The 19,791-nt window shown below is 47.9% G+C and overlaps 1 protein-coding gene across 3 annotated transcripts in view; it reads right to left on the bottom strand.

Moving 5' to 3' along the window:
- RNF14 (ring finger protein 14) overlaps window positions 1–19,791 on the bottom strand; it is a 63,321-nt gene that overhangs the window by 27,504 nt on the left and 16,026 nt on the right. The window contains exons 1-2 of one of the 3 annotated variants that reach the window (XM_073651248.1): window positions 2,187–2,238; window positions 1,553–1,653 (exon numbers count right to left, since the gene is read on the bottom strand). The exons of 1 other annotated variant lie outside the window; for it this stretch is intronic. The gene's annotated coding sequence lies outside the window, so the exon portion shown is untranslated. Of the gene's footprint in view, window positions 1–1,552; window positions 1,654–2,186; window positions 2,308–19,791 lie in introns of those variants that run through there. One more of the 3 variants, XM_073651246.1, reaches the window with a different exon arrangement.

The following is a 19,791-nucleotide window of genomic DNA, read 5'->3' as shown; positions in this document are numbered from 1 at the left end:
CAGTTCAGGCAACTGATGGAGAACGCTAAAGTGGGAAAGCCCCCGGGAACAGGGAATGTCATTGTAAGTCTTTAACTCAGGAATATCAACCAAGCCATACAGCTTAATAAGGGATAAAGTATGGACCACTTGGCTTTACTAGGCAGCGTCTACACCTAATTTACTGAATCCAATGTGAGTTTCAGAAAATCTAATTTTTTGATGAATAACACATCACATTGGGCTACTGAGGACACTGTTAGAGACTACAGGAACAGACCTATGTGTTACTGATGGTGGTTTGGGGGGCCAAAAACCTGATGGGTTTCCAGGGTGCAAGCAAAGAAAGAAATAATAGAAACTACTGTTAATTTATTTCATATCTAAGAAACAATAGGTCATTTTCTGATGACACGGAAGATTATTTTTTTCAGCTGCACAAGGGTACACACTACTTTGTAGTCAGGGTGTTTTCTTTTTCTTAAACTTTTGTCTTACTAGGGGTCTAGACCATGCATCGGTTGATATACCATATATTAATACGCTTCAATACTGTACTATTAAAAGAAAAAAAAATCTACAGTCTGAAATTAATAACAGATTAGACAAAATTATGTGTTCTATATCTGCCTCAATCTGTAAAAAATAAGCTAAGAGGTGCTATGGAGATCTAGGTTCTTCTTCATTATAACCATGAGATAGGAGCTATCAGCAGCAAGGGAGTTTCTGTCCGCCCTTATGGAGAACCTGTGTGATATACCGTCTATGCAATTTCATCATACAGGAAGTTCTAGTAATACCTGTACTAATGACAAAGTCAGCTCAGTTCCATCTACACGTACATAGAAGGAGGATGAGGAAAAAAAGGGACTCAACCGAACAGGGGTTTTTCCATGCTTAAGATATTGAGGACCAATCCCCAGAATCAATATCAGATCAGTGGGGGTCCTGGGTGTCAATCAGTTGTTTTCAGCTCCGGCAAGCTGTACAGTGTGAATGGAGCCTCATTCACTGTGTAGTGTCTCTTCCCAGGTACTGCAGCTCAGCTCAAGTTTACTTCAATAGCAGCTGAGCTATGGTACCTGAGAGAGGACACTACACAGTGAACAAATCAGCGCAGCTTGGATCCTTTCACTATTTACACCTGGCCACCGATGGAGCTGAAAACAGCTGATCAGTAGGGGGTGTCTGGTCCCCCTCCAAAGAATATATCATCAATATCTTAAGTCAGCTCATTCTCACGCTTGCGCACTGTACACTGTCACCCACGCTGGCCCGTTTGGACGAGGCAGGAGTGACCTGAATTTGATGCTGGGCATCACTATGTATGTAATGCTGGAGTGAGATCAGCGGCCCAAAGTCATTTAACCCCTTTAAAAACCCCAGTTACTTATTCAAATCTGGTAAAAATTGCTATTGGCCCACTTTTTATGCCAGTTCTGATGCCAAGAACTCATTTGGGCCAGGCTGGAGTGACCTGAATTAGATGTGGAGCATCACTATCTGTGTCTGCACTGTGAGGAAAGTGGCCCAATTTCATTTAACCCTTTTAATAACGTCCTTCAGTACCCACTTTGATGCCCATTTTTGTAGCTGCTTTTAAGTTTATTTTCCTCAGGGCACCTCGCTGCATTGTATTTTAGCATTGTGATTTTTTTCTTTTTGTTGTTAAACCTGTAAAAAAAAAATTGTTAAATAAGAAACCAACTTCAGCCCCAAATAAAAAACTGGATGAATAAGAAACCAACTTCAGCATTGTCTGTAACGATACGCTTTTCTTCCCATTATAAAAAAAACAGACGTAAAGGGAACTCAATAATCAACGGGTATCTGTTTGCATGAGTTATGCAACACTTCCGTTTTTTATATTAATTAGTTGCCCTAAAAACAGGACTTCAAAATACAAGTGTGAACATAGCCTAACATCCATTTTTTCTAATTTAGCTAATTTAATCCCCTGGCACAGCAGGCCATACACTTATTCCCCAGAATGTGAACATATGATCCCACCAGCAACACCAGCTATATGACCCACCCACACATAGTTATGTCCCAATAGCCCTACACAGAAGCGCACATCAGTGAGGAGCATGGAGGACGTGGTTACATAACAGCCCAGCTCTACACTCTCCGCACAGTAAGCTGCACGTCTGCCAAGTTGCCTCCCCCCATATATGAGCGCACAGACCCCTCCGCGCTGCACTGACCCCGGGTGTTCATGTCACTCGCCGCTCCTCCCGTTCACTGGGTATGGCAGTTCCGAGAGAAAACTTCCACAATCCACATTCCATTCACAGCGCCACCTGCTGCACAAGAGGACCCACGTCCGCCTGTATAATTCTATGTAGCGCTGTCATTATGGTGTTCTTGTTGGATGACACACACTATACGACGCCACATTAGTTCTGCCATATAGTGACTAATGATAGTGTATAATTAAATGCAGCTCTAGCTGACAAAGTGTCAAACTCCAGTGAAGTAGTGTGAAATCATTACCCTGCCATAGAATGCTGAGTAAGGGGATGTGCAGACAACACCATGTCCTTTCAGGCAGGTGACCCCACTTCAAGAGGAATGCTTCAGGAAATGCTAGCGGGTTTTTTTGTTGTTTCCTGAGCACTTTTCCAACATTTTTTGTCTGTCAACCCCTTAAGGACTTTGTACATTAATGACCGAATCTCATTTTTTAATTCTGACCAGTGTCACTTTATGAGGTAATTACTCTGGAACGCTTCAACGGATCCCCCTGATTCTGAGACTGTTTTTTCGTGACATATTGTACTTCATGATAATGGTAACATTTGGTCAAAATTATTTGCGTTTATTTATGAAACTATCGAAAATTTTGCAAGAAAATGTGAAAGTTATACCACGCAAAAAAAGTTAATACATAACATTTCTGACCTCTACTTTACATCAGCACAATTTTTGAAATATAACTTTTTTTTAGTTAGGAAGTTAGAAGGGTTAAAAGTTGATCAGAAATTTCTCATTTTTGCAACAAAATTTACAAAACCATTTTTTAGGGACCACATCACGTTTGAAGTGACTTTGAGGGGTCTATATGACAGAAAATGCTCAAAAGTGACACCATTCTAAAAACTGCACCCCTCAAGGTGCTCAAAACCACATTCAAGAAGTTTATTAACCAAGCAATTGCTTCATAAGAACTAAAGCAATGTAAACAGAAAAAAAAAAAAAACATTTTACTTTTTCCCACAAAAATGTTAGCTTAGACCCAAATTTCGCATTTTCTCAAAAGTAACAGGAGAAAATGGACCATACAATTTGTGCGATTTCTCCTAAGTTCGCAAATACCCCATATGTGGAGAAAAACTACTGTTTGGGTGCACGGCAGGGCTCGTAAAGTGAGGAACACCATTCGACTTTTGGAACACAAAATTGTCTGGAATCGGAAGCAGACGCCATGTCGCATTTGGAGAACCCCTGATATGCCTAAACAGTGGAAACCCCCAAAAGTGGTGCCATTTTGAAAACTATACACGTCAAGAATTTATATAGTTATGTGGTGAGCACCTTGAACCCCCAGGTGCTTCACAGTATTTTATAACGTTGAGCCAAGAAAATAAAAAAACATTTTTCCCACAAAAATGTTGTTTAATCCCCAAATTTTGCATTTTCACAAGGGTAAAAAGAGAAAATGCACCATACATTTTGCTGTGCAATTGCTCCTGAGTATGCCAATACCCCATATGTGGTGGAAAACTACTGTTTTGGCGCACGGCAGGGCTTGGAAGGGAAAGAGCACCATTCGACTTTTGGAACACAAAATTGTCTGGAATCGGTAGCGAATGCCATGTCTCATTTGGAGAGCCCCTGATGTGCATAAACAGTGCAAACCCCCTGCCAACTGACCATATTTTGGAAACTACACCACTCAAGTATTTTATCCAGGGGTATAGTAGGGATTTTTAAGCCGCAGGTACTACACACAATGTGATAACATTAGATCGTCATATAGAAATATTTCAATTGTTTCACGAAAATGTTATTTAGCCCCAATTTTTTTTCACTTTTGCAAGAGATAACTTGTAAAAATGGACCACTCAGTTTGATACCCACTTTCTTCTGAGCGCGGCGATACCCGACATGTGGTCACAAACCTCTGTTTGGACAAATGGCATGGCTCGGAACAGAAGGAGCAATATTTGAATTTTGGAACACAAATTTGGCTGAAATAGAGTTCTTGACATGCTAAAACAACAGAAACTCCACAACGGACCCCTTTTTCTAAACTACACCCCCTGAAGAATTAATTTATGCATTTATGGTTGTAATAAGTCTTTTGAGTCCACATTTTATTAAAGGATTTAGCTCAAAGTGTGTGTGAAAAAATACAATTTTCTTTTTTTTTGCCACAAAAATTTAATTTTTAGGACAAACTTTTAATACGTAGCAGTGAGAGATGAAGATATGGACCCCAAAATTTATAGAGCTCTTCCTCCTATACTCACATGCAACTCCATTAGTATAGTTTGACTGAACAATCGGGCACAAAAGGAATGGGCACCCTGTGTCTTTTTAGGTCATAAAAAAACTGCATTGAAATGAAAGGCAACATGTTTCATAATGGAGGAGTGTAACATTGTTTCAAAGCTGAGCGTGTTCACAGGAAAAAAAGAACATTCAGGGCTACTGCCACTCTTTCTTTCTTTTTATTTTTTTTTAAAAAGGGACTAATTGTACAACGTCTCTATAGCACAATCAATCTCTATATAAGGGACGGATGTGCCATGTGACCCTGGCACACTATAACAGATCCCTGCCCGGCAAGGTAGGACCCGCCATGTGCGCAGTTTTAGCAGGTATAACGGGTTTTATAATACCCGTATAAAACAATAATAAAGCCCATTTTTTATATACCAGGAACAGCTCTTGTACTAGGTATCCTCCATGATAAACTGCCATGTCTATAACACCAAACAGTAGATTCAGAATGACTGCTTTAGATGGCACGGCATAGTCAAACTGGCAAAAAAAATAAAATGTATGCCAGTTCAGCAAATTCCCTTTACAATATTTATTTAAAGGTATAGTGAGCAGTGACTTTTTCATTTAGGGTTTTTTTGTACTCCAATTTATAAATGGGCAATGAATAGTGTTGAGCATTCCCATACTGAAATATCGGGTATCGGCCGATATTCGCGGTATCGGAATTCCGATACTTAATTCCGATACTTTTGCAATATCGTATACCGGAATCGGAAGTTCCCATAATGCAATGAGCCATTTTCATTTTATTCAGCCAATGAGGATCCTAAGAAGTGTGGGCACATCCTGTTAGGCATGTAGGCATCTTAACTAATGGGATGGCTGTGATTGGCTGCTGAAATGATGTCATGATGCACTATAAAAGCCGCCGCCGCCATTTTGAGCTCACTCTGCTGTGAATTCAGTTAGGGATAGGACGCTGTTGTTCTGAGGGACAGTTTTAGCTACCTGTTTGGTCTATTCTGCTTTACCCAAGCTACTTTATAAATCGCTGTGCCTTGCAGCGCTAGTGCACAGTTCTCTGTGCTGTTCACCGCTGTCTGCAAGGTCTGTGTGTGTGAGTGCAGCTCACGCTGTAGTGTGTGCTTCAACCACGTCTGGTTGTAGTGCACTCAGTGTGTGTCACTGCCTCATACATTGTCCTTTTTTGCCAATTCATAATTTTTCCTGATATCTCCTATTAGTGTGGTGGTTCTGTAGCACCCTGAGGATTCGGCTGCTACAGGGGTATTGCACCTCAACCCAGAGGTGTGATATTCCACTCCCGGGTAAGGATGGAGTGTGGAACTGAGCTCGGTAGGCTGCATGCACTACACACATCCCATTTCCGGGGAACAGGCCGACGGTACTCCCACTTAGAAATGTGCAGGTACGACCGAGTCTGTTCCTGGCTGGAGTGGGAGGGGGGTGGTACATCCCAAGTAGTGTAGGGGCAGATAGGGGGAGCAGCCTGGGTAAAGATAGGAGCTCATTGGGTGCTGGTCACCTGAGCTCACACATAGAGGGTGTATATAAGGTGGGCACCAACTAAGAGCAGGGTCAGATGCAGAGAACAAGTCAGTTGGAGACAGCAAGACAGCTGCAGAGGAGCAGACAGCAAGCAGAGAGGAAGTCAGCCTGCAGCAATAGAGAGACCCTGAGTGAGAGAGGAGCAGAGAAGGAGTACCCAGAGGGGAAAACAGAGAGGACCCAAGAACCCAAATTAAAGCACCGGGTGAGGAGTCGGCACAGGGTACCGGATCCCAAGCTGGTGGGGGCAGAAAACACACCCCAGCCAGAGACCGGAGACCGTGGGCAGCGTTTGTCACGGTCACCCATCACATCCACCCCGAAGGCACACCACATGAAGGGTCAGGGAACCCAGGGCCAAGGGTGTCCCAACAGAAGGCCCGAGGGAGCTGGACCTAGGTGGATCACTGGTGGGGACGGCCAGAGAACGGGACAGAAGGAGAGCTCAGGGCCACGCTCCGGACTTGTTTGGGGGTTGGCTGGATCCAGGACCTGGTGGACGCAGCACGGCTCGGGTGGTCACTCGAAGCTGGAGTGACCAGTACAACATCTGCAGTAAGTAAACACCCTTAACTGCACAACCCGACTCTGTCTTCATTGCCGTCTGCACTGCACCACCACAACCCCCATCCTCTGCACCTGTCCCCCCTGAGGCTATACCCCTCCCGTTGGGGGTTATCCCACCAAGCTGCGCACCCACCATCAGCCTCAGTGGACCCTGCTGCAGCGGCGGCCACAGTGACCGCATCACAACGGGTGGCGTAGTCGACACAAAAGAACTCTTAATAACATCTGTAGGACTGCCACATAACACTGAGCTTGACGCCCTGGGCACGGGCCGGGTCACAGCCGCTCGGAGACTACAACCCCCCCATCTGATCCGGTGCCGGGTATTCCCCTCAAAAAGGAATATGTCCCAGGGGGCGCGTCAGTTCCATCCGTATTCAGCTAAATTAGTTCCAAACACACTATATAGGAGTAGATAGAGAAATTTTTTTGGTCTTGCAGCGCTAGTGCACAGTGTTCTGCATCTGTACTGTTCACCGCTGTCTGCAAGGTCTGGTGTGTGAGTGCAGCTCACCCTGTAGTGTGTGCTTCAGCCACGTCTGGTTGTAGTGCACTCAGTGTGTGTAACTGCCTCATACATTGTCCTTTTTTGCCAATTCATAATTTTTCCTGATTTCTCCTATTAGTGTGGTGGTTCCATCCGTATTCAGCTAAATTGGTTCCAAACACACTATATAGGAGTAGTTACAGGAGCCTTTCCGCAGCATTGGGCCCTGCAGCCCCAGCCAGATTAGTATTAGCCTATTTTTTGTAGCCTCATCTATTGCATTGTAGGTTACCTTCCTACATTGTAATAGCTACAAAAAGTTTGTGATACTATCGTTATTACATCTTTAGGCACATCCAGTGTCTTTTTGTGACAAAAAAAACCTAAATAAAGTTCACCAAACACTCCACTTTACAGTTGTGTAGGCCACATTAGCTCATATTAAAGTCTAGTCCACACTTTATAAAATTAGTGTTTCTTATACCTGTTAGCAGCTGTTCAGGAATAAGCACACTAAGCCCTTAGTACTTTTCTGCCTATCTTTATCAGTCTACCAAGATGAAGAAGGCAGGGAGTAAGGCATGTGGTCGTGGGCGTGGAGTTTCTGCAGGGAGAGGACGTGAGGATTCTGTGCCTGCAGGGAGAGGATGTGGGGATTCTGTGCCTGCTGCGGGCACCAGTGACTCAGCATCCCCCAGTTTTACCAGGGAACAGTCCTTTATGCGCAGCTTTGTAGGAGCTAGCCGTACCCCACTGCTGCGGGAGGACCAAATTAAAGCCGTTGTCGGATGGATGGCAGCTAACGCATCGACTTCAATTAGTTCCAGATCCTCTCAGGTCCTGAGCACTGAAGAGCACCCATCTGTCTCTTCACCACCTGCCAAATTGCCCAGGCAGTCAGAGAGCCCTGGACAGGAGCCATCTCTACTTCTGTTCTCTGAATCTCTTGGCTTGGAAAGAGGGGGCCAGCCAAGCAGAATTCGAGAATTTGAAGAAGAGGTAGTATGCAGTGATGCGCAACCGTTTTGTCTCTCTGAATCTGAAGAGGCGGGTGGGCCAGTGCCTATGGTCAGCAGCACACCTCAGTACGCATCTGATGATGAGACTCAGGTGCCACTTTCTGGTGCGTACTGTGCTGTCGAGACTACCCAGGAGAAGCAGTTGTTTGAAGAGGGTGGTGTAGATGATGAGGTCCTTGACCCATCATGGCGTGAGGGACAGGAAGGTGGTGGGAGCAGCTCTGAGGAAGAGATTCCCCGAACAGCCCAAAAAGGAGGGAGAGGGAGGGGGCAGACTTGGTTGCCTGTAGCCTCCACTTCGGCACCCATTAGGAGCATGGCTCTTCCAAAATCCAAAGCGGGCGCTCCCAAGACTTGCAGTGCCTGGTCCTTTTTTGACACAGTTGCAGATGACATTTGCTTTGTCAAATGCAAGCTGTGTAATCAGAAGGTGAAAAGAGGGAAAAGTGTCAGCAACCTCAATACCACAAATATGTGGAAACATGTGCGGACCAAGCACGTGGTGGAGTTACAAAAACACACTGAAGACCTAGGCCAACCTACAGCGCCACCTACCACCTCTTCAGCTCGTGTTGTAGCCTCTTCCTCCAGCTCACACACAGCTGGTTCGGCTTCCTCACAGGATCGCCATGGAAGAATCTATCGCACTGTTGTACAGAGACACAGTGTAATTCCACCCACAGCACTACTTTCCCAGTCATCCTCACACTCCCAGGCCAGTCTACAGCCATCGTTAGCACAGGCATGGGAGAAAAGGCGCCCATACTCGGCAAACCACCCCCGAGCACAGGCTCTGAATGCTGGCATTGCTAAACTACTGGCCCTTGAAATGCTATCATTCTGGCTGGTGGAGACTGACACATTCCGTAACTTTATGGCATTGGCAGTCCCACAATACAACGTGCCCAGCCGCTTTTATTTCAGCAGGCAAGCCGTCCCTGCCCTGCAACATCATGTGGAGGGAAAAATTAAACATGCGCTACAAAACGCCATCAGTAGCAAGGTCCACCTGACCACCGATGCGTGGACCAGTAAGCATGGACAGGGACGATACCTTTCCCTCACTGCCCATTGGGTAAATGTTGTGGAGCCGGGTACAGATCTTGAGAGTGGCACTCTACGTGTTCTGCCAACTCCAAGGATTGCAGGAATCCAGTCTGTACACATTGACTCCTGTTCCTCTGAATCAGCGCTGCAGGAGCCGTCACGGTCTACCTCCACATCGACCCGTGTACGGTTACCTGTTATGGTGACCAATATGAGCACAGCCGTGGCCAAACGTCAACAGGCCATATTAAAATTAATTTATTTGGGGAATCGAAGCCACACAGCGCAGGAGCTCTGGAATGCCATCAAGCAGCAGAGCGACGTGTGGTTTGTGCCAGCGAATCTCCAGCCAGGCATGGTAGTGTGTGACAATGGCCGAAATCTGGTGGCAGCTCTGGGCCTAGGCAACCTCACTCACATCCCATGTCTGGCACATGTGCTCAACTTGGTCGTGCAGAGTTTTTTGAGGGACTATCCGGATCTTGATGCACTGCTTCACAAGGTCCGCATAGAGTGCGCTCACTTGCGGCGTTCCAGCAATGCAAGATCACGCATTGCAGCTCTGCAGCGCCGATTACTTCTTCCGGAACATCGCATCATATGTGACCTACCCACCAGGTGGAATTCAACGTTACATATGTTGGAGAGGTTGTGTGAGCAGCAGGCAGCAGTAATGAAGTACCAGCTGCAGCAGGCGCAAACAAGTCGCAGTGCGCGCCGTTCACACTTCACCACCACTGAGTGGGCCTCTATGAAGGACATTTGCCACGTTTTGCGTGCCTTCGATTATTCCACGCAGATTGCGAGTGCAGATGATGCACTAGTCAGCATGACTATCCCCCTTATCTGCCTGCTTGAAAAAACACTGCAAGCACTAAGGGACGAGGTTTTGGAAGAGGTGGAGGATGAGGAGTCACAAATGCCATCTGCTTCTCTACAGTCTGCGCAACGTGGTTCCTCACAAAGGCCTAGGCAGGGGACACTTTGTGAGGAGGATGAGGAGGAGTCAATGGATGAGGAAGACATCTGTCCAGAGGAGGGAGGTACACAATGCTCTAGTAGTCAGTATCTAGAGCGAGGGTGGGGTGATGCAGAGCAGGCAGAGATCACGCCTCAAGCAGGGGACAGCGTTTCTTGACCAGTTGGCAGTCTGCAGCACATGGTTGATTTCATGCTGCAGTGCCTGAGAAACGACCACCGCATCGCCCACATTCTCAACACGGCTGATTATTGGGTGTCCACCCTCCTAGATCCTCGCTACCGGGACAACTTACAAAGCCTCATAACACCGTTGAACCGGGAGCGTAAAATGCGGGAGTACCAAGACGCACTGGTGCATTCCATCATGTTCTCCATTCCAACCGAGAGCAGTGCTGCTAGTGCTTTACAAAGCAGCTCAGTGCGTCGAGGCAGTGGAGGAAGCTCTGCACAAAGAGGGAGTAGAAGCAGTGCCTCAGCACAAGGCAAGACCAGTATGGCCGAAATGTGGCAAAGTTTTGTGTCCCCACCGCCACAAATGTCTACACCATCACAGACGGCTCCAGTCAGCAGGAGGCAACGTTTCCGTCAGATGGTGACAGACTACATGTCTTGCCCTCTTAGTGTACTCCCAGACGGCTCTTCTCCCTTCAAGTTTTGGGTCTGTAAGCTGGATACATGGCCAGAGCTTAGTCAGTATGCATTGGAGGTGCTAGCTTGCCCTGCTGCTAGTGTATTATCGGAACGCGTCTTTAGTGCCGCAGGGGGTGTACTAACAGACCGTCGCATGCGACTATCCTCCGATAACGTTGACCTGCTTACTTTTCTCAAAATGAACAAGGCCTGGATCTCTCATGAATTTGCCAGTCCTCTTCCAGAATAAATAATTGGTTGGCAACAGTTTCCAGGTCTCCTGTTCTGTTCATGTTTCTACCACCTGAACTGTAATCCCTGAGCTCCAACACCGCCAGTTGGCGCTCGGAAGTGCCGTCTGCACAGTCAACACTTGCTGCCGTGTCATTGGGGTTCAGTAACGTCAGCTGTTCCCCTGCTGTGCGGACGGCAATTTCTCCTGCTCTGTCCACATTCTCACTACTACAGATTTTAAAGTTGCTCCAATTACACCTCTGGCTCCTCTGTTTTCAGTATTATCCCTGAGCTCCAACACCGCCAGTTGGCGCTTGGAAGTGCCGTCTGCACAGTCAACACTTGCTGCCGTGTTATTGGGGTTCAGTAACGTCAGCTGTTCCCCTGCTGTGCGGACGGCAATTTCTCCTGCTCTGTCCACATCCACTGTACTACTGATTTAAAACCTCCTCCAAATACACCTCTGGCTCCTCTGTTTTCAGTATTATCCCTGAGCTCCAACACCGCCAGTTGGCGCTCGGAAGTGCCGTCTGCACAGTCAACACTTGCTGCCGTGTTATTGGGGTTCGGTAACGTCAGCTGTTCCCCTGCTGTGCGGACGGCAATTTCTCCTGCTTTGTCCACATCCACTGTACTACTGATTTAAAACCTCCTCCAAATACACCTCTGGCTCCTCTGTTTTTAGTATTTACCCTGGGCTCCAATACCGCTAGTTGCTGCTCAGAAGTGCCGTCTGCACAGTCAACGCTTGCTCCAGTGTTATTGGGGTTCAGTAACGTCAGCTGTTCCCCTGCTGTGTGTCCGGCAAATTCTCCTGCTTTGTCCACATCCACTGTACTACTGATTTAAAATTTGCTCCAATTACACCTCTGGCTCCACTCTGTTTTTAGTATTTACCCTGGGTTCCAGCACCGCCAGCTGGTTCTCGGTAGTTCCATTTGCTCTTGTACCTTCTACTACCCAACCGGGTTCCAGTACCGTCAGCTGGTTCTCGGCAGTGCCTTTGGATTAGGTGCCTCCTTCTCGGTATCCAAGTTCCACCAACGTCTGCTGGTTCTTGGTAGTGCTTTCTGGCACAGGTACCTCCTGCTTAGTAACCGAGTTCCAGTACCGTCAGTTGGTCTTCGGCAGTTCCATTGGCTCTTGTACCTTCTGCTACCCATCCGGGTTCCAATACCGTCAGCTGGTCCTCGGTAGTTCCATTTGCTCTTGTACCTTCTACTACCCATCCGGGTTCCAGTACCGTCAGCTGGTTCTCGGCAGTGACTTTGGCACGGGTACTCCCTCCTGCCCAGCCTGGTTCCAGCACGCCAGCTGTTTCCGGGTAGTGTCAACGTCACTTTGCCTCCAATGCGTTGTCCTGTTGTGTTGCGGTCGGGTTAGCCGACTCTATGGTGCCTGCAGTTTAGGTGACTCCTATGTGGGCTGCGGGATCTGGCAATGAAGGCTGGTTCCATAGTGCCAATAGGACAAGCACCCCCTGTAGGACTGTGGGTTTTGGTAACTGCGGCCGGCTCGCGGCCTTGAACTTTCTTTTACATGGGTACCTTCTGCTACCCATCCGGGTTCCAGTACCGTCAGCTGGTTTTCGGCAGTGCCTTTGGATTAGGTGCCTCCTTCTCGGTATCCAAGTTCCACCAATGTCTGCTGGTCCTTGGTAGTGCTTTCTGGCACAGGTACCTCCTGCTTAGTAACCGAGTTCCAGTACCATCAGCTGGTCTTCGGCAGTTCCATTGGCTCTTGTACCTTCTACTATCCATCCGGGTTCCAGTACTGTCAGCTGGTTCTCGGCAGTGTCTTTGGCACGGGTACTCCCTCCTGCCCAGCCTGGTTCCAGCACGCCAGCTGTTTCCGGGTAGTGTCAACGTCACTTTGCCTCCAATGCGTTGTCCTGTCGTGTTGCGGTCGGGTTAGCCGACTCTATGGTGCCTGCAGTTTAGGTGACTCCTATGTGGGCTGCGGGATCTGGCAATGAAGGCTGGTTCCATAGTGCCAATAGGACAAGCACCCCCTGTAGTACTGTGGGTTTTGGTAACTGCGGCCGGCTCGCGGCCTTGAACTTTTTTTTACATGGGTACCTTCTGCTACCCATCCGGGTTCCAGTACCGTCAGCTGGTTTTTGGCAGTGCCTTTGGATTAGGTGCCTCCTTCTCGGTATCCAAGTTCCACCAATGTCTGCTGGTCCTTGGTAGTGCTTTCTGGCACAGGTACCTCCTGCTTAGTAACCGAGTTCCAGTACCGTCAGCTGGTCTTCAGCAGTTCCATTGGCTCTTGTACCTTCTGCTACCCATCCGGGTTCCAGTACCGTCAGCTGGTCCTCGGTAGTTCCATTTGCTCTTGTACCTTCTACTACCCATCCGGGTTCCAGTACCATCAGCTGGTTCTCGGCAGTGACTTTGGCACGGGTGCTCGCTCCTGCCCAGCCTGGTTCCAGCACGCCAGCTGTTTCTGGGTAGTGTCAACGTCACTTTGCCTCCAATGCGTTGTCCTGTCGTGTTACGGTCGGGTTAGCCAACTCTATGGTGCCTGCAGTTTAGGTGACTCCTATGTGGGCTGCGGGATCTGGCAATGAAGGCTGGTTCCATGGTGCCAATAGGACAAGCACCCCCTGTAGGACGGTGGGTTTTGGTAACTGCGGCCGGCTCGCGGCCTTGAACTTTTTTTTACATGGGTACCTTCTGCTACCCATCCGGGTTCCAGTACCGTCAGCTGGTTCTCGGCAGTGCCTTTGGATTAGGTGCCTCCTTCTCGGTATCCAAGTTCCACCAACGTCTGCTGGTCCTTGGTAGTGCTTTCTGGCACAGGTACCTCCAGCTTAGTAACCGAGTTCCAGTACCGTCAGCTGGTCTTCGGCAGTTCCATTGGCTCTTGTACCTTCTGCTACCCATCCGGGTTCCAGTACCGTCAGCTGGTCCTCGGTAGTTCCTCAGCTTTCTTGTACCTTCTGCTACATTTCCAAGTTCAAGCTTTTTGAAATGGTTCTTGGTAATCACTCTGGATCTCCCTGACGAGGACCCTGAAGACGAGGACCCTGAAGACCAACCCTAAGAAGACGAGGACCCCGAAGACGACGACCCTGAAGACGAGGACCCTGAAGACCACCCCGAAGAAGACGAGGACCCTGAAGACCACCCCGAAGAAGACGAGGACCCCGAAGACGAGGACCCAGAAGACCAACCCGAAGAAGACGAGGACCCCGAAGACGAGGACCCCCGAAGACGACGACCCTGAAGACCACCCCGAAGAAGACCAAGAAGATGACCCTGAAGAAGTTGACCAAGAGGACAAAGAAGAGAAGACAAGCACCAAGATACAGAAGAACAAGAGACAGAAAACCAAGAAGCAGAAATACAAGAAGCTGCAGAACAAAAAGCGGAAGAACATTAAGCATAAGACTAAAAATCAGAGCAAAAGATAATATCTAAATTATAAGCAGAAGATGACTAAGCAGTATATGGGGGTGAGTCCGTTCCTCCTCGTGGTGCCCCTGGAAAAGACCTGCTGCTGCAGGCCAAACTGAACGCGGACAAATCCTGTTGTAAATCTTTTGTGACGGGCAGAACGAAAGGTGTAATGTCCAACCTTTTATAGATAACAACTACAGGAATGCCTGTCACAAATAAGAATATGATGAAGAAGAAGAATATGAAGAAGATGAAGAAGTAGAATATGAAGAATGTAAAAAAAAAGAATAATACGAAGAAGGTGAAGAAGAAGAAGATGAAGAAGGTGAAGAAGAAGTGGATGAAAAAGATGCTGAGGATGATGAAGGAGAAAGTGTGGGAGAAGTAAAAAAGAAGGTGAAGAGCATGGAAGTAGTGAAACATAAATATTTGACAAAATATAAAAATACTTAACATAGTCAATATTTCCGTAACTCAGAACATCTTAAAAAAATATTAATTCCTGCTATTCCATTTGACTGGGCTAAACCTCTATGCCTTTATTGTCTCCCCCACCTCCCCCAATACATTCTACATTATTCTTAGTTGTTTTCCTTCATGTAGAATTAACCTACAAGGAAAGAAAGGGTTTATTTTCATTCCGATATTTCTGTCCCATTGACTTGCATTGGTTTCTGGTATCGGAATCGGCCATATCCGATACTTTTTCGGTATCGGTCCGATCCAATCCGATCCGATATTTCCCGATATCGGAAGGTATCGCTCAACACTAGCAATGAAGAAATAAAAAGTAAATAAAGAGAAAATGGCAGAAGGTGGCAAGGGTAAAAACAAAAAAATAAATCCAGTTATTCTATGGATATGTAACACAGTAACATAGTTTTTAAGGTTGAAGGAAGTCCATCTAGTTCAACCCATAGCCTACCATGTTCATCCAGAGGAAGGCAAAAAAAAACCCATGTGGCAAACACTAAGCTCCACATTGGGGAAAAAAATTCCTTCCCGACTCCATACGACAATCAGACTAGTTCCCTGGATCAACGCCCTATCAAGGAATCTAGTATATATGACCTGTAATATACTTTTCAAGAAAGGCATCCATGCCCTTCTTAAATTTTAATAGTGAATCACTCATTACAACATCATGCGGCAGAGAGTTCCATAGTCTCACTGCTCTTACAGTAAAGAATCCTCATCTGTGATTAGGATTAACCCTTCTTTCCTCCAGATGTAGAAGGTGCCCCTTTGTCCCCGTCTCTGGCCTCAGAGTAAAAAGATCAGTAGAAAGGTCTTTGTACTGTTCCCTCATATACTTGTACATGGTAATAAGATCACCCCTAAGCCTTTGTTTTTCCACAGTAAATAACCCCAAGTGTAATAACCTGTCTTGGTATTGCAGACCTCCCAGTCCTCTAATAACCTTGGTCGCTCTTCTCTGCACCCGCTCTAGTTCAGCTATGTCTTTCTTATACACCGGAGACCAGAACAGTACACAGTATTCTAAGTGTGGTCGAATTAGTGACTTGTATAGAGGTAAAATTATGTTCTCCTCATGAGCATCTATGCCTCTTTTAATGCATCCCATTATTTTATCTGCCTTTGCAGCAGCTGCCTGACACTGGCCACTAAACGTGAGCTTGTCGTCCACCAATACACGCAGGTCTTTTTCAGTTACAGTTTTGCCCAGTGTTTTATAATTAAGCATATAATTATACATTTTATTTCCTCTGCCCAAGTGCATTACCTTACATTTATCCCCATTAAAGCTCATTTGCCATCTATCAGCCCAAGCTTCTAGTTTACATAGATCCTCCTGTAATATAAAATTGTCCTCTTCTGTATTGATTACCCTGCAGAGTTTAGTGTCATCTGCAAATATTGAAATATTACTCTGTATGCCCCCTACAAGGTCATTAATAAATATGTTAAAAAGAAGGGGGCCCAATACTGACCTCTGTGGTACCCCACTGTTAACTGAGACCCAGTGTTTTCCATTAATAACCACCCTTTGTTTCCTATCACTGAGCCAATTCTTAACCCACATACATATATTTTCCCCTATCCCCATTTTTCTCATTTTATGTATCAACCTTTTGTGTGGAACCGTATCAAAAGCTTTTGAAAAGTCCATATACACAACATCCACTGCATTTCCTTGGTCCAGTCCGGAACTTGCCTCCTCATAAAAACTGATCAAATTAGTTTGACAGGAACGGTCCCTCGTAAACCCATGTTGATATTGGGTCATGAGGTTATTCTTCATCAAATACTCTAGTATAGCATCTCTTAGGAAACCCTCCAGAATTTTACCCACAGTAGAGGTTAAGCTTACTGGCCTATAATTTCCAAGTTCAGTTTTTGTCCTCTTTTTGAATATTGGCACCACATTTGCTATACGCCAGTCCTGTGGTACAGACCCTGTTATTATGGAATCTTTAAAGATTAAAAATAATGGTCTATCTATGACGTTACTTAATTCGTGCAGTACTCGCGGGTGTATCCCATCCGGGCCCGGGGATTTGTCAACTTTAGTGATTTTTAGACGCCGCCGTACTTCCTGCTGGGTTATGCAAGTGACATTTAATGGAGAATTTTTGTTATTACTAATCATGTTTTCAGTCATGCGATTTTCTTGTGTAAATACGGTTGAAAAAAAATCATTTAGCATATTGTTTTTTTCCCCATCCTCATCCACCATTTCACCCAGACTATTTTTAAGGGGGCCAACACTATCATTTTTTAGTTTTTTACTATTTATGTAGTTAAAGAATATTTTGGGATTATTTTTACTTTCTCTGGCAATGATTCTCTCTTTCTCAATCTTTGCTGCCTTGATTTGGTTTTTACAGAATTTATTTAATTTTCTATATTTATTTAATGCCTCATCACTACCTACTTGCTTTAGTTCTCTAAATGCTTTCTTTTTGTCACTTATTGCGCCCCTTACAGCTCTATTTAGCCATAGTGGTTTCCTCCTATTTCTAGCATGTTTATTCCCATAGGGTATATGTAGCACCCTGAGGATTCGGCTGCTACAGGGGTATTGCACCTCAACCCAGAGGTGTGATATTCCACTCCCGGGTAAGGATGGAGTGTGGGACTGAGCTCGGTAGGCTGCATGCACTACACACATCCCATTTCCGAGGAGCAGACCGACGGTACTCCCACTTAGAAATGTGCAGGTACGACCGAGTCTGTTCCTGGCTGGAGTGGGAGGGGGGTGGTACATCCCAAGTAGTGTAGGGGCAGATAGGGGGAGCAGCCTGGGTAAAGATAGGAGCTCATTGGGTGCTGGTCACCTGAGCTCACACATAGAGGGTGTATATAAGGTGGGCACCAACTAAGAACAGGGTCAGTTGCAGAGAGAAAGTCAGCGAGCTGAGGAGAAGAGAGACCCAGAGTGAGAGAGGAGAAAGAGAGACCCAGAGGGGGAAACAGAAGAAAAGGACTCCAAGACCCCAAACTAAATCCCCGGGTGAAGAGTCGGCACAGGGTACCGGAACCCAAGCTGGTGGGGGCAAAAACACTCCCCAGCCAGAGACCGGAGACCGTGGGCAGCGTTTGCCACGGTCACCCACCACATCCACCACGAAGGCATACCACGAGGAGGGTCAGGGAACCCAAGGCCAAGGGTCTCCCAACAGAAGGCCCGAGGGAGCTGGACCTGGGTGGATCAATAGTGGGGACGGCCAGAGAAAGGACAGAAGGAGAGCTCAGGGTCACGCTCCGGACTTATTTGGGAGTTGGCTGGATCCAGAACCTGGTGGACGCAGCACGGCTCGGGAGGTCACTCGAAGCTGGAGTGACCAGAACATCAGCAGTGAGTAAACATCCTAAACTGCATAACCCGACTCTGTCTCTGATTGCCGTCTACACTGCATCACCACAACTCCCATCCTCTGCACCTGATCCCCCTGAGGCTATACCCCACCCGTTGGGGGTTATATCACCAAAGCTGCACCTACACCACCAGCCTCAGCGGACCCTGCTGCAGCGGCGGCCACAGTGACCGCAACACAACGGGTGGCGTAGTCGACATTAAGAACTTAGTAACATCTGTAGGACTGCCACATACAACTGAGTTTGACACCCTGGGCACGGACCGGGTCACAGCCACTCGGAGACTACAACCCCCATCTGATCCGGCTCCGGATATTCCCATAAAGAATATGGCCCAGGGGGCGCGTCAACTTTGGCGTAGTCGGCAGGATTACGTGCCCGCAACACCCGGGTACTGCGTGCCTGAAGAAAAGTGCAAGTTTACCTCAAGAAGAAGTCTCCTGCCGGTTCCGGAGGGTCCCCGCCATCGGACCCCATCACCAGTCGATTCCAGCCGGTTGTCCGCCATTAACAACTTTTTCCCGCCATCTGCAGAGTTTCCCGCCACTGGGAAGCGATTCCCGCCATTTCCAAAGGTTTCCCGCCTTGGAAGAGCGGACGCCATTATGGGCGTGCCAGAGGGTGGCGAGAGGCCACCTCCCATCGTGGGCCAGGACCGAAAATGGCGCCAAAAGTGGAAACCGCCCCCACCAACAGAGACTGTGATGCTAGAGGTGTCTGTCAGCGTGAAAGAACCGCCCCTGGAGCTGACAGTCACCCAGTGGCCCCGGGACCGCCCTCGAAGTGGGAGGAGACGAAAGAAAAGAACGAAGATGGGTGCCGCCTGGAGGAGTCTGGAGCGAGCGCACCCGGAGGCAGGAAGCCTGGAGAAGAGTAGCAGAGAAGCTCACCCGGAGATGGCGAGAGAGCAGAGCAGCACCGGCCCGCTGGCCAGGAGCCTGCTGGAAGAAGAGCAGAGCAGCACCGACCCGTTGGTCAGGAGCCTGCTGGAAACCACGACCCCACTAGGCCTAGTGGAGGTCCTTGCACAGCTCCCCCGAGACCGGGAGTGTGCACAGACAGCTCTGGAGGGCCTCGCACGGAGGATGGCCCGGGTACAGCGAGAGACATTGGCGGAGTGGAGCCGAGAGATGGCCCAGCAAACCAAGACCCGGAGCACGCCAGCCAAGATGAGGAGACAGACCGCCTCTGAGGATGGCGCGGGAGGACCCAAGGCCGGAGACGGCGCCGAGAAGGGAGCCGAACGCATGGAGGCAGGTAAAGGGGACGTCTATACCCCAAACCAGGACACCGCTTACCTGCCCCAGCTCCCCGTCGCAGAGCCCGAAAGTCCCCCTGCTGTGCCCGAAAACGCCATGTCACCGACGCAGACTAGGCCCCAACCGGAAGCCGCCGCCGCGACCCCTGTGACGCCATGCGCACCGACCCCGAGCGTGGCAAAACAGGAAGTAACACCAGCCTGGTCGCAGGGCCTAGAATTCCCGGGCGTCGCAGCACCAACAGCGCCCCCTACCTCCGCGGAGCCTCCGGCCTGGCCGCAAGGCCAGGTAGCCCAGGGCGCCGCCGTCCTAACGGTGCCCTT

Source organism: Phyllobates terribilis, unplaced genomic scaffold, assembly GCF_046119375.1.
Source record: "Phyllobates terribilis strain yellow unplaced genomic scaffold, ASM4611937v1 Scaffold_11__3_contigs__length_659146591, whole genome shotgun sequence".
Lineage (NCBI taxonomy): Eukaryota > Metazoa > Chordata > Amphibia > Anura > Dendrobatidae > Phyllobates > Phyllobates terribilis.
Note: the sequence above shows the minus strand (reverse complement) of the source record. Positions and strands in the feature narration are given on the sequence as shown.